Source organism: Pygocentrus nattereri, chromosome 7 (genome assembly GCF_015220715.1).
Source record: "Pygocentrus nattereri isolate fPygNat1 chromosome 7, fPygNat1.pri, whole genome shotgun sequence".
In the NCBI taxonomy this organism is placed as follows: Eukaryota; Metazoa; Chordata; class Actinopteri; order Characiformes; family Serrasalmidae; genus Pygocentrus; species Pygocentrus nattereri.
Genome location: NC_051217.1, coordinates 20,838,574 through 20,849,729, shown reverse-complemented (window position 1 = coordinate 20,849,729; position 11,156 = coordinate 20,838,574). Strand labels below are relative to the sequence as shown.

Here is an 11,156-nt window from a genome sequence, read left to right as displayed (position 1 = left end):
AAAACTACAACTCCCAGCGGTGGCTCTTATTGGCTATCCCCTGCATGACTAAAATGATTGACGTAATGTTTGACCAATCATAGCTTTCACGTTGTCAGCGCCTTCTTTTATTTCATTTATTTGTCTGGTGAAATGAGCGCGATTGTTTCTAGAAATGTTAACGTTTAAAATAAACACGTTCATTTTCGTCATCTGTCGCAAATGAAACGTTACGTTTTTGCGATGAATTGTGTTATTTTCGTCGACCAATCGGAACAGAGGGCGGGACCGAGCGCCTCTGAAAAATATAATATTACAGCTTGAGCAACGTGTGGTGAAGGACAAGCCGAGGAGCAACCTGGAGCTCAACATCCATCTAGAGCCATACGGTAAGGATCTGACAGGGTTTTCCCTCATGATTTATGCTGAAAATATGCTTTAAAAGATCTTAATTATGATTAAAAATGATGCTGCTGTTGATAAACTCTAAAGTGAGCTATTTAATGTGTTTATTACTCATCATCATTGATATGAGTGGTAAACAAGCAGTAATGCCTTTACATGGACATAAAAATGTGGGAACATGTGCTTTGCTTTGATGCGTGGTTCACTTGTATAGGCTGCCTTCCTTTATAAGTCGGCTTTGCTCATTAGCAGGATATTATATCATCATTACAGATGTGTTGATAATATTGATTATGGCTGGCATGCAACTTTGCATGTGCAGTCATATAAATAAAACAATTATTTTTATAGTTGTAGGTCTGGGTTAGGTCAATGAAAACAGCAGATGCAGTCAGATTTGACATTTGTGGCCAGTCTAGTGTTGGACTATTCCATGTCATTTATATATAAGCCTATAGAAACGAACATATGCCTGTGTGCGTATGAGTAATATTAGAGGATGTATTCATTTTCATTCATGGTTGAGCAGGTTATTGGTGTTCTGATGTTGTGCTGTGTTGTGATAATGTATTTCATCATGGGAAAGCCTAAGATGTGCGTGGATTCAGGATCACTGGAGGATCCAGCTGCTGCAGGCTGCTCACATCTGGGTGCCGGGGAGCGTCACCTTCAGGAAAAATCCCATTTCATGTTTCTGTAAATGAGACGGTGTGGAGGAATGAGAGGTTTCTGATTGGTTGCTGTAGACTAGGATTATTCATCATGGCTGTGTGAAATGGCAGGTTTGTCTTTCTGTTTCTGATGTGTGCGCATGGGGATTAGCTGACAGAGAGAGAGGGAAGTTGTGGAAATAGAGGAAAAACTGGTGGAAAGTGTGGATGAAGTGGAGACAGTTGCAGGGAACGAGATCAATAATAAAACAGATGAATAATTGATGAGGTGGTCAAAGGAAAGAGTGAAATATGAAAGGTGTGGATGGGCTGTGGTGGAATTACACTGCATCACTTTATTTGCCATCTCCAGCGCAGGGCTCTTTAGGGTGGTCTTCTCCCACTGGCGTATGTATTGATCTTTTAGATTGATTGGTGCTCCGTGGAGGCGGGTTGCGTGCTAATTTGCAGCAATGACTGATAGCGGCTGCTCCAAAGCTGTGCCTTCATTATCATTCCACACATATATGCGCACGTACAGTGCAGCTGCATGGGCAGAAATGCAGTAGAACATGCTTATTGGGATTATAATGTATTTACAGACATGTATCTTTTTAAAAAATGGACCAAAATCCGGATTTTTCTATACTACCAGCCCAAAATGTGTGCCCACACAGCTTCCCTGCTTTGGCTTAAATGTGAATTTTTAAGAAGCGTCTGCATAATTCAGTGTGTGAGATGTAAACAGAGTGATTCAGGGTGGTTTGGTGTGAAATGGCTCAGGTGTCTTTACAGTGGTGGTGATAGGAACCAGGGGTCGCCATGACTACAACACAGTTATAGCCGTTTTACTTACAATGCAGAGCCACCAGTGAACCAACACGTGTCTTCTGAGCTTTTGTATGGAACGGTAATGATGGTAAAATAATGGAAAATGTGGAAAAAATATGTTTTGCAGAACTATTTTGACTTGCATACCATTTTAAATACATATTTTAAGGCCAAAGGCGTCTGAACACAAACGTAGAACAGCGTCTCAGTCATCAGGCAGTGAATTCATAATCATTTCATGTAATAACTTTCCATGAGGGAGCTTTTAGAGGTGGACGTCTGGTTCCTATCACCACCACTGTGAACAATTTAGCAACGTTAGCTTATCATCACTGTCCTAACAAAAACAAGTCTCCAAAATAGTAGCTGTACTATTTTCCTGTAAGTTTTAATATAAGTTTATGTAAAGAGGTTTTATTTCCAGTCACACAGTGTAATGGAGAGCTTCTGTGTTCAAATGATTTAGAAAAATAAAAATCACTAAAAATGGAGACACGTTTGTTTGTTTGGACAATGACGAGATGCTACCAAATCCCAGAAAATCTTATCAATGCTTTTATTTCAGATATGGACACCTAAAATTGATGGCTCTTTAAATGGTTCTTTAGTAAAGCCATGTTCTATATAGAACCATTTCATGCTTAAATGGTCCTTGGCATAGTGAAATGGTTCTTCAGATGGATGGAGAATGTGTTGTTAATGGTTCTATATAGCACCAAAAAGGGTTCTTTCCAGCTGAAATCACAACAGTAGACAAACCCTTTTTGGTGCTGTATGGAACCATGCAGTTAGCACGGTGCTAACTGAAGCGCCCAGTATTTGTTAGCTACGTTAGCTTTGTAGCTTCAGTGCTAAAACTAAAGAAGCAAAGTTTTGATCCCAAATGTGTCTTGGCTGGCAAAATTTGAGGTAAGAGGAGGAATCTGGGCATAACTGTGAGAGTATAAGGGCAGTTTAGGCTCCTTTATTTACCCGTGTTTGGGGGCAGGTGCTGCAAAGATGGCGTTGTTTGGTGGACGGGTGGGTTTGTCCTGGGCCGCAGTAACCTTGGCGCACACACAGCCTGTTCCGCCGGTGTTGGACTGAATGGACCCTTTCTTTCTGAAGCTGTTCACAGGAATTAATAACCTCTTCACCTCCCAGCGTCCACCTGAAGACGTTTCTGGGATTCCTTAAAGGGCCCTCAGGAAGAAAAATAAAATCGAAATGTAAGATATGAGCGCTTACATGACTGTGCGTGGTTAGCATATGGCTCAGTATAGGGAATCAAAAGCTGTGTCATTTAAGCAGTAGACCCAGAGAGGGAGTGTGTTATCATGAAATAACCTCACGGCTGTGATTTGGTCGCCGTAGATCATCACAGCTATGATGTTATACACGATAACAGACTCCTCGAGAGTTCTACTGCTTTACACAACAGTTAAATAAATACAGTAAGAATTGAATAAACTGGCCGTGAATGCGGTGTTTAATATGTTTTAATGTTCAGTTCCTTCCTCCAAATTATAGTTCCTTAACAAGCAGCTTGTTGCTACGTCAGAGTAACGAACTCCGCCCACTTGCTGCTCAACCGGCAGTTCGTTCTCCAGCTCCTTACACTAAATTCCCATACTGTCGTCACCACTGAGCAACTTTTCCGTCAGCATCTGTGACGGAAGAACAGCGTGTGGTCTGATCTTCAGAGTCGGACCAAATCAGACTGAACTATAAAACTGCCACAATATCAAGTTCAGCTCAGTTTGGTCAGTTTTTTCCAGATCAATATTAATGTTGTTTTCTTCCAGGCAGTCTGTAAAGCTGTTTGTGGCAAAGTAAGAAATAAAAATGTTCAAATGGCTTGAGCGTCTCCTACAGCTGTCAAAGTCGTTGCTAAGCAACAGAGTCTCAGCAGAGTGATACAGTGTTTGTGAAATATCTGTGATGTTACGGTGAAATAACAGCACGGTTAGAACGCCTCTCAACCAATCAGCTCACGTGGCCGGAACTAATTGTTGTATAATACAGCAAGAGTTCAATAGTTTCAAAAAATCGAATACACATTTGCGCCTTTTACTTCAAATGTAGTTGATCAGTCGATGCTGGTTTGGTGTCGGTTTGCTTCTCTAGCTTTAGCAAAGCAATGAGTCTAATGTAGCTAACTACATGGCCAAATTATTGCTCTTGCCTCAAATTTCTGCATAATTCATATTTTGAGATGTAAACAGTGATTCAGAGCGGTTTGGTGTGAAAGGGGGTGCAGATGTGTTTACAGTGGTGGTGATAGGAACCAGGGGTTGCCATGACTACAACACAAATATAGGCATTTTCTTTACTATCCAGAACCACCAGTGAACCTACATGAGTCTTCTGAGTTCATGTGGAATGTTGATGATGGTGAAATAGTGAAACATCTGAAAAAATGTTGGGGGGCTGTTTTGACTTGCATATACTTCTCCACCATTTTAAATACAGATTTTAAGGCCAACATCTTCTCAAAACTATCATAAAACAGTGTCTCAGTGAAATCATAACCATTTCATGTAGTAACGTTCTGTGAGGGAGCTTTTAGAGGTGGACATCTGGTTCCTATCACCATCACTGTGAACAAATCTGACACAGTAAGTTTCTCTAGAATAGAGCCTTTCACACCAAACTTCTTAAACAAACCGTTTAATTATGCAAAAAAATGTTATAATGGCTGGAGATTTTTAGATAATCTCTGATAGCCTTGCTTATGTGGTTTCTGACATGGTGTGCCATACTCTTATCTAGAAACATGGACAAAAACAGAGACAAAATTCAGGCTTCAAGATTTCTCTGCAGTGTGCTTTTGTCACTTTTTGCTGATCTCTTGCTTTATGGGTGAAGATTGCTTCAAGATGGCTGTTGATATTGTTTTTATTTATGCACTGTATGCTTGTCAGCTTTTAAAGACAACATTATTGGCATACAGTGCCAGAAAAGGGATATTTGAGTAACTGTTCCTTTAAACTGTTCACCTCAGCTTGGCTCTGATGTAGTGTAACTGTAACATAACACTCTCAGCACCAGCCTTGAATCAGCCAGGAGAAATTGATTCTGTGCAATGAACATGCCAGTTTGGAGAGACCCTGTTTTGGAGGGTATTGTAAGTGACTCTTTTTACCATGCAGTGTCACGATGACTCAGGAAGTTTTGACACTTGGACAGAGTTTTTATCTCTCTGGCACTGAAGCAGCAGAGATGGAGCCTTAAAGTAACCAAGGTCGATGCAATTCACCAGCAAATATACAAATCTCCCACAAAAGAAAACAGTGGACGAAGCAAATGGCCTGTGTTAAAAATAGTGTATATTGTGGTGGACTTAGTGGTGATGTATAAGATGAATAACTGTAAGAGTGAAAAATCATTAAATGTTTTTTCTGTAAGTCCCTTGGTTTATCATTAATGTTAGCTTAAAGTATTAGCAGAAACAGAGGAGAGCATCCAACTGAAGACACAAGCAGCAAACGTCGCTCACCGCCGCCCTCTAAAGGCGTCATTAACAAACTTCAAATAAACAAACGTCGCTCAGTGACGCCCTCTAAAGGCGTCATTAACAAACTTCAAATAAACGGTGCTCAGTGGCGCCCTCTAAAGGCGTCATTAACAAACTTCAAATAAACAAACGTCGCTCAGTGGCGCCCTCTAAAGGCGTCATTAACAAACTTCAAACAAACGTCGCTCAGCACCGCCCTCTAAAGGCGTCATTAACAAACATCAAATAAACAAACATCGCTCAGTGGCGCCCTCTAAAGGCGTCATTAACAAACTTCAAATAAACAAACGTTGCTTAGTGGCGCCCTCTAAAGGCGTCATTAACAAACTTCAAATAAACAAACGTTGCTCAGTGGCGCCCTCTAAAGGCGTCATTAACAAACTTCAAATATACAAACGTCGCCCAGTGGCGCCCTCTAAAGGCGTCATTAACAAACTTCAAATAAACAAACGTTGCTCAGTGGCGCCCTCTAAAGGCGTCATTAACAAACTTCAAATAAACAAACGTTGCTTAGTGGCGCCCTCTAAAGGCGTCATTAACAAACTTCAAATAAACAAACGTTGCTCAGTGGCGCCCTCTAAAGGCGTCATTAAAAAACTTCAAATAAACAAACGTTGCTCAGTGGCGCCCTCTAAAGGCGTCATTAACAAACTTCAAATAAACAAACATCGCACAGTGGCGCCCTCTAAAGGTGTCATTAACAAACATCAAATAAACAAACGTCGCCCAGTGGCGCCCTCTAAAGGCGTCATTAACAAACATCAAATAAACAAACATCGCTCAGTGGCGCCCTCTAAAGGCATCATTAACAAACATCAAATAAACAAACATCGCTCAGTGGCGCCCTCTAAAGGCATCATTAATAAACATCAAATAAACAAACCTCGCTCAGTGGCGCCCTCTAAAGGCATCATTAACAAACTTCAAATAAACAAACATCGCTCAGTGGCGCCCTCTAAAGGCATCATTAACAAACATATGCAAACGTCGCTCAGCACTGCCTTCTAAAGGCGTCATTAACACACATCAAATAAACAAACGTCGCTCGCTGCCGACCTCTAAGTCGTCATTAACGCACATCAAATAAACAAACATCGCTCAGCGCTGCCCTCTTAAGGCGTCATTAACAAAAATCTAATAAAACAAATTTTATATTTCAGTCTTACTTTGGGGGGCTGGTGAAATCGCCACTTTTTCTGCTTTCTCCACTCCAGAGTCTTATGTTGACTGTGTTAAGTATTACTCAGACACCACAGCAAAGGTACCAACCACCATTAACATGAAGCTGCTTTTTTGATTGTCTGTCAATTAAGCGTAATGTCCCAGGAACGTTTTTCAACCATTAACACCCCTTTAATGTGCTGTACAGCTGCAGGCAGTTTAAAACCAGCAGCCCATTCAGAGAGCATAATTGTAGATGTTATCCAGGAATGTAGCAGCGACAGTAGACGCTGCTCCGATACCACGAAGCTTTGAACATGCTGAGCACCCGTTACCTACTAAAACGGCTTTGTTGGAAGACAAACATATATTGCCAAAACTATTCGCTTGTCTGCTTTCGCACACATATAAATTTCAGTGACATCCCATTCTTAATCCTTAGGGTTTAATATGATGTCAGCCCACCCTTTGCAGCTTTAACAGCTTCCACTCTTCTGGGAAGGCTTTCCACAAGGATTAGGAGTGTGTTTATGTGAATTTTTGACCGTTCTTCCAGAAGTGAGTTCAGACACTGATGTTGGACAAGAAGGCCTGGCTCACAGTCTCCACTCTAATTCATCCCAAAGGTGTTCTGTCGGGTTCTGTCGGGTTGACGTCAGGACTCTGCGCAGGCCAGTCAAGTTCTGGCACACCAAACTGGCTCATCCATGTCTTTATGGACCTGCTTTGTGCACTGGTGCGCAGTCATGTTGGAATGGGAAGGGGTCGTCCCCAAACTCTTTCCACGGAGCATGATATTGTCCAAAATCTCTTGGTGCTGAAGCATTAAGAGTTCCTTTCACTGGAGCTAAGGGGCCGAGCCCAACTCTTGAAAAACAGCCCCATTCCATAATCCCCCCTCCACCAAACTTTACACTTGGTACAGTGCAGTCAGACAAGTTCTCCTGGCAACCGGCAAACCCAGATCCATCGGATTCCCAGACTCTACAGTTCTACAGTTGCTCTACAGTCCAGTGGCAGCGCTTTACACCACTTCATTCCACGCTTTGCATTGTGTTTGGTGACGTAAGGCTTGGATGCAGCTGCTCGGCCATGGAAACCCATTCCACAAAGCTCTCTACGCTGTTCTTGAGCTGATCTGAAGGCCACAAGAAGTTTGGAGGTCTGTAGTGATTGACTCTGCAGAAAGTCGGTGACCTCTCCGCACTATGCGCCTCGGCATCCGCTGACCCCGCTCTGTCATCTTATGAGGCCAACCACGTGGCTGTCGTTCCCAATCACTTCCACTTTGTTATAATACTACTGACAGTTGACCTGTGGAATATTTAGTAGTGAGGAAATTTCATGACTGGACTTGTTCCACAGGTGGCGTCTGATCACGGTACCACGCTGGAATTCACTGAACTCCTTCGAGTGACCCATTCTTTCACTAATGTTTGTAGAAGCAGTCTGCAGGCCTAGGGGCTCGGCTTTATACACCTGTGGCCATAGAAGTGATTGGAACACCTGAGTTCATTGATTTGGGTGGGTGAGCGAATACTTTTGGCAGTGTATTGTATATTTCAAGTATTCAGACATAAATCTTCAGATGTCTTTAAATGTCTAAGATGGCTTAAAAATCTGCAAATTTTCCAACCTCTATTTATCCATTAGGATTTAACATTTTTATACTGTACTTATACACTAGCATAACATTATGACCGCCTCCTTGTTTCTCCGCTCATTGTCCATTTTATCAGCTCCACTTACTGTATAGCTGCACTTTGTAGTTCTACAGTTACAGACTGTAGTCCATCTGTTTCTCTAATACTTTCTTAGCCCCCTTTTACCCTGTTCTTCAGTGGTCAGGACCCCCATGGACCCTCACAGAGTAGGTACTATTTGGGAGGTGGATCATTCTCAACACTGCAGTAGCACTGACGTTGTGGGTGTTAGTGTGTGTTGTGCTGGTACGAGTGGATCAGACAGAGCAATGCTGCTGGAGTTTAATACTAAAACATATTTACAGCTGTAAACTTGAATTATGGAAGTTTAAATCGGTTCATTTACGTCCATGACGTCAGCGAGTGCAAACCGCTGTATTAGTGAAATACATCCTTCCACTTTCTAAAATTAAAGGAAAGTTCTGGGCGACTGATTAGAAAATATTTAAACTTTTAGTTTTTAGCCATTTAGCTCCATTCACTCCTGTTCATTAAGGACTTACCCATGGGTGCCCTCCGCTGTTTTGCAGTCATGTTTTTGATATAACTGGGGAAATAGGAAGTGGCCACGCTCCTTATAAACCGGCTCTGGTGCCAGCAGCCAAAGAAGCACCAGTGTAGACTGTGGTGTCTCTGAGGCTGTTAAATACTTTGCAACATGTGATGGAGAATTCTTTTCATTTACATTCCCAATCAGAGAAATTGGCATCGTGGCCTGCCTGAACTATTGGCTACACTGCCCACTCATGGCTTCCAGGGGTACTGCTCTATTTTGTCTATTTTCATGTGCAGAAATATGGACAAAATGAACGCAAAGCATGGACGCCTGTCTCCATGTTTGTATTAAACGTTGGGCGTAAATGAGCCGTAAGTGTGAAAACTTGGTGAATTTCTTTTGCAAAAGTGTCACTTTAAGGTCATTCTGGGTGCTATGAACACACTCTTTTGGCTAATTGTGGATAATTAAAGCAGTTTGGTGATTGTAGGGCTGCTGCAGCTGAGATGTTCTTCAGCCTGAAGCTGGTGCTGCTGTCTTCTCTGCTGATAAGGTTCGTGTGAAACGGCTGAGCGGGAAGGTTGTGATGGGAGTGGTGCTACAGATGAATTAATAAAGGGATCTGAGCGAGTGGAGACATGAGTCTGACACCCTCACAGTTCCTGCATCACTCTGAAGGCCGTCCACAGGGGCTTTCCTCCAGTACTGAGGGCCATGAAAGCTGCCCGCAATCCCAGCGTCGCTGATTTGAAGCAGTTTTGTTCTGTTCTGCCTTTTAAACTCAGCAGATGAGTGACTTTCAAGTTTCTTAGCCGGAGAGAAGGAGAGAGAGATTGGAATAAACTAGTTGTTGATTAATTTTTTTTCCTAGATGCCAAACGTCTCATTGTGGAACTCCAGACGAAGCCAATTTTGTTCATAACACAGAGTAAATGATTGCAGAGCGCCTCCTGCCTTTTTTTGGGGTCTCGTTGCGTTCCACTCACTCCTGTCTCCTTGTGGGTCATTTTGATTGTATTTCTCACAGTCTGTGAAACTTCATGCCACTTTGAAAGGCGGGGGGGGGGGAGGGGGTGTAGCACAGATAGCCGTGTAGACGACCCTGTCTCCGATTCTCCTTCAGCAACACAGACAGACAGTTTCCTCCGAGTCCGTCTGGCTCTTTATTCTAGATAAACAGTTTCCTGCTGAGTCGTTTCTTATACTAATACCAGGCTGGTGCTGATGTGCAGGACGGACAGGGAGGCTGAGTGTTTCTTAAAGGGGTGAATTGAAAGTATAAGAATTGAAAGGGGGTGAATTGAAAGTATGAAAGTATAACTCCACCCACTCAAAGCGCCTCATTTAACACGAGGAGGTGCTGCTTCACTTTGCAAAGACTTTGGCTACAGTATTGCGACCTTTCCTGGTATTAATGCCACTTCAATGTCAGAATTCTACAACTTTCCTTGTCAAAATGTTATGACTTTATTCTTGAAATATTCTAACTTTATTCTGAAAATATCAAATTGTATGACTTTTTAAAATCAAAATATTACAAATGTTATGACTTTTTTTTCTCAAAATATCATGACTTTATTTGTGCAGTATCCTGATTTTGTTCTCAAAATATCATACCGTACGACTTTTTATCTCTAAATATTCTGACTACTATTCTAGCCTAATATTTTTGATTTTTGATTTTTAACAGTGGCCCAAAAGCGCTGTCGTATAAATGCACCAGAATGGAACTGCTGCAGCATTTAAGGTGGTATGGAAAACAAAAAAAAGGCAGTTCTAGATTAAACAGACATTTCATCCCTTGGAATTATACGGTTCTGTCTGCGTTCTAAGGAGTTCTGAGATATTGAGCTTCAAAGATTTTGCATTCCAAATGATATGTGGAACACGTCTCCCTCATGCATGAAAATGACAGACACCCTAAACGTATTCTAAATGTATAAAATCAAAATCCTGTCAAATTGATGGAACAGATGAAATGCAGATAGAACCTTCTAATCCTCAGAACTCGCTTTCTGCTGGGAATTATAAGATACTTTCTTTGAAAACATGAAAAGAAGCAATGATTTTCAAGGAACACGCACAGTTTATGCTCTGCTTGTTTTAAAACATAAAAGTGTTCTAACTGAGTGTCTACATGATCAGAACATTACATTTAATGCTTTCTATGACATTTTTAATGACATTAATTTGTATTGTTTTTCTTATTTATAAAGTGTATTTCTTTTTAGGACAAATCATGTTTTACTCATTCATTGCACTGCAGATTAAGTATAAAATTCACTGCTAAATATTTTCTCCAGTGCAAGTATTCTGCCCAATTTTAGGTTTAAGTTTCCTTTAGTGAGACAGAGACCAGCTACTGCAATGAACTGTCCCAGTGAGTGAGTGTGGCAGGTCAGTCTAAAGGCCATGTGAGGTTTGTTTATATCAAA

At 41.5% G+C, this 11,156-nt stretch overlaps 1 protein-coding gene across 1 annotated transcript in view; it reads left to right on the top strand.

The window, feature by feature from the left end:
- Positions 1 to 245: 245 nt before the first annotated feature.
- The window catches only part of serpini1 (serpin peptidase inhibitor, clade I (neuroserpin), member 1), a 54,342-nt gene continuing 43,431 nt past the window's right edge, over positions 246 to 11,156 (top strand). Inside the window, exon 1 of the mRNA XM_017682300.2 lies at positions 246 to 368. The gene's annotated coding sequence lies outside the window, so the exon portion shown is untranslated. The remainder of the gene's footprint in view (positions 369 to 11,156) is intronic.